The sequence below is a fragment of the Pseudophryne corroboree genome, chromosome 11 (assembly GCF_028390025.1).
Source record: "Pseudophryne corroboree isolate aPseCor3 chromosome 11, aPseCor3.hap2, whole genome shotgun sequence".
Taxonomy (NCBI): domain Eukaryota; kingdom Metazoa; phylum Chordata; class Amphibia; order Anura; family Myobatrachidae; genus Pseudophryne; species Pseudophryne corroboree.
In genome coordinates, this window is record NC_086454.1 from 213,566,121 (window position 1) to 213,570,362 (window position 4,242).

Genomic DNA, 4,242 nt, shown 5'->3' on the forward strand with positions numbered 1-4,242 from the left:
TTTTAATAATAGGGTAAAGAAAATGAAGTGGATTTTTGAAAGAAAACAATACTGTCAATATACTATTAAAACAAATTAAAATGGTAAAAGTTATTGTACTTTAAGTAAAAATAAAAGAGACAAAATATCAATCCCAGTTTTGGATTACTTTAATTAACAAAAAAAATGCATATAGCAGAGGATAGTTTCAATCTGCCTACCTCTGGGTTATGGGCCCAGCATGCTTCCATTGCAGTACTCTGCTGCACATGTAAGTGCAAGAGATCCTGAAGCACTCACTCATCATGGGAAAGTACCAATGTGTTTCTTCGTTGGTTGATGGAAGAAACATCTTACAAAAACTCTCCAGATTATTGACTTTTTAAAGTTTTTCTAGGAAACGTTTTAGATGAATGCTTATTAGCCTTTGTCAGTACGGACTTTTGCAAAGTGTCTCTGTGGCGCAATCGGTTAGTGTGTTTGGCTATTAACCAAAAGGTTGGTGGTTCAATCCGACCCAGGGACGTAATTAACCTTGTGATCAGATTTTGGTGATATTTAAGTAGACAAGTCAAAATTTCAAACCTCCTCTTATGGTGTAGGGTACATGGCCTTCTTTGATGTAATCAGAGTTAGATTTGATTCAGTGATTTTATAAAAAACAGCTAGGAAGCACAATTTAGCAGTGGGTTGCAGAGAAAAAGAAATATGCTGGCAAAAAAATCCAGTTGAGTGATTAAACAGCTCTTCATTTTCTGGCTTTATTTTTATGCTAACAAATTTGTTCTCTGAAAAGTGTCCACAAAGCCAAGTCTCTGATTAACACCTTTGTAAGGATGGTTTTTCACCTATTACTAAATTAAACTTGCTTCATTGGAAAGGCAGCAAGATGCATCCTCATTTCAATGTGTACTGAAATAATACAAGTTGACACCAGGAAACATTAACGCCACTGCATCCTTGCTGCTTTCTCATGTGGAAGTCTGTTTAATGTGAAAACAAGGTGATATCTAATTAGCACACAGGTAAGGAATTAAGAAAATCTTTATTTAAGGGAGAAGATGTTTCTCACAAAATTGTTGACCCAATGCATCATTGAAATTCAAGCTGGAAAGATGATTTTAATATATCACTTGTACATTTTGTATTGCTCTTCTGGTGACAATGTAGTTTGTTTTTGTCAATTACCATTTTAATAATAGGGTAAAGAAAATGAAGTGGATTTTTGAAAGAAAACAATACTGTCAATATACTATTAAAACAAATTAAAATGGTAAAAGTTATTGTACTTTAAGTAAAAATAAAAGAGACAAAATATCAATCCCAGTTTTGGATTACTTTAATTAACAAAAAAAATGCATATAGCAGAGGATAGTTTCAATCTGCCTACCTCTGGGTTATGGGCCCAGCATGCTTCCATTGCAGTACTCTGCTGCACATGTAAGTTCAAGAGATCCTGAAGCACTCACTCATCATGGGAAAGTACCAATGTGTTTCTTCGTTGGTTAATGGAAGAAACATCTTACAAAAACTCTCCAGATTATTGACTTTTTAAAGTTTTTCTAGGAAACGTTTTAGATGAATGCTTATTAGCCTTTGTCAGTATGGACTTTTGCAAAGTGTCTCTGTGGCGCAATCAGTTAGTATGTACGGCTATTAACCAAAAGGTTGGTGGTTCAATCGCACCCAGGGACCTAATTGACCTTGTATCAGATTTTGGTGATCTTTAAGTAGACAAGTCAAAATGTCAAACCCCCTGTTATGGTGTAGGGTACCTGGCCTTCTCTGATGTAATCAGAGTTAGATTTGATTCAGTGATTTTATAAAAACAGCTAGGAAGCACAATTTAGCAGTGGGTTGCAGAGAAAAAAAATATGCTGGCAGAAAAATCCAATTGAGTGATTAAACAGCTCTTTATTTTCTGGCTTTATTTTTATGCTAACAAATTTGTTCTCTGAAAAGTGTCCACAAAGCCAAGTCTCTGATTAACACCTTTGTAAGGATGGTTTTTCACCTATTACTAAATTAAACTTGCTTCATTGGAAAGGCAGCAAGATGCATCCTCATTTCAATGTCTACTGAAATAATACAGGTTGACACCAGGAAACATTAACGCCACTGCATCCTTGCTGCTTTCTCATGTGGAAGTCTGTTTAATGTGAAAACAAGGTGATATCTAATTAGCACACAGGTAAGGAATTAAGAAAATCTTTATTTAAGGGTGAAGATGTTTCTCACAAAATCGTTGCCCCAATGCATCATTGAAATTCAAGCTGGAAAGATGATTTTAATATATCACTTGTACATTTTGTATTGCTCTTCTGGTGACAATGTAGTTTGTTTTTGTCAATTACCATTTTAATAATAGGGTAAAGAAAATGAAGTGGATTTTTGAAAGAAAACAATACTGTCAATATACTATTAAAACAAATTAAAATGGTAAAAGTTATTGTACTTTAAGTAAAAATAAAAGAGCCAAAATATCAATCCCAGTTTTGGATTACTTTAATTAACAAACAAAAAAATGCATATAGCAGAGGATAGTTTCAATCTGCCTACCTCTGGGTTATGGGCCCAGCATGCTTCCATTGCAGTACTCTGCTGCACATGTAAGTGCAAGAGATCCTGAAGCACTCACTCATCATGGGAAAGTACCAATGTGTTTCTTCGTTGGTTGATAGAAGAAACATCTTACAAAAACTCTCCAGATTATTGACTTTTTTAAGTTTTTCTAGGAAACGTTTTAGATGAATGCTTATTAGCATTTGTCAGTATGGACTTTTGCAAAGTGTCTCTGTGGCGCAATCAGTTAGTGTGTACGGCTATTAACCAAAAGGTTGGTGGTTCAATCCCACCCAGGGACGTAATTGACCTTGTTATCAGATTTTGGTGATCTTTAAGTAGACAAGTCAAATTTCATACCCCCTGTTATGGTGTAGGGTACCTGGCCTTCTCTGATGTAATCAGAGTTAGATTTGATTCAGTGATTTTATAAAAACATCTAGGAAGCACAATTTAGCATTGGGTTGCAGAGAAAAAGAAATATGCTGGCAAAAAAATCAAATTGCGTGATTAAACAGCTCTTCATTTTCTGGCTTTATTTTTATGCTAACAAATTTGTTCTCTGAAAAGTGTCCACAAAGCCAAGTCTCTGATTAACACCTTTGTAGGGATGGTTTTTCACCTATTACTAAATTAAACTTGCTTCATTGGAAAGGCAGCAAGATGTATCCTCATTTCAATGTCTACTGAAATAATACAGGTTGACACCAGGAAACATTAACGCCACTGCATCCTTGCTGCTTTCTCATGTGGAAGTCTGTTTAATGTGAAAACAAGGTGATATCTAATTAGCACACAGGTAAGGAATTAAGAAAATCTTTATTTAAGGGTGAAGATGTTTCTCACAAAATTGTTGACCCAATGCATCATTGAAATTCAAGCTGGAAAGATGATTTTAATATATCACTTGTACATTTTGTATTGCTCTTCTGGTGACAATGTAGTTTGTATTTGTCAATTACCATTTTAATAATAGGGTAAAGAAAATGAAGTGGATTTTTGAAAGAAAACAATACTGTCAATATACTATTAAAACAAATTAAAATGGTAAAAGTTATTGTACTTTAAGTAAAAATAAAAGAGACAAAATATCAATCCCAGTTTTGGATTACTTTAACAAAAAAAATGCATATAGCAGAGGATAGTTTCAATCTGCCTACCTCTGGGTTATGGGCCCAGCATGCTTCCATTGCAGTACTCTGCTGCACATGTAAGTGCAAGAGATCCTGAAGCACTCACTCATCATGGGAAAGTACCAATGTGTTTCTTCGTTGGTTGATGGAAGAAACATCTTACAAAAACTCTCCAGATTATTGACTTTTTAAAGTTTTTCTAGGAAACGTTTTAGATGAATGCTTATTAGCCTTTGTCAGTACGGACTTTTGCAAAGTGTCTCTGTGGCGCAATCGGTTAGTGTGTTTGGCTATTAACCAAAAGGTTGGTGGTTCAATCCCACCCAGGGACGTAATTAACCTTGTGATCAGATTTTGGTGATATTTAAGTAGACAAGTCAAAATTTCAAACCTCCTCTTATGGTGTAGGGTACATGGCCTTCTTTGATGTAATCAGAGTTAGATTTGATTCAGTGATTTTATAAAAAACAGCTAGGAAGCACAATTTAGCAGTGGGTTGCAGAGAAAAAGAAATATGCTGGCAAAAAAATCCAATTGAGTGATTAAACAGCTCTTCATTTTCTGGCTT

General features: G+C 34.8%; 1 non-coding gene across 1 annotated transcript; it reads left to right on the forward strand.

Moving 5' to 3' along the window:
• The first annotated feature begins 3,932 nt into the window (after positions 1 to 3,932).
• TRNAN-AUU (transfer RNA asparagine (anticodon AUU)) lies at positions 3,933 to 4,006 on the forward strand. Its single transcript has one exon. It is a non-coding gene; the product is annotated as a tRNA-Asn (tRNA).
• Positions 4,007 to 4,242: the final 236 nt, after the last annotated feature.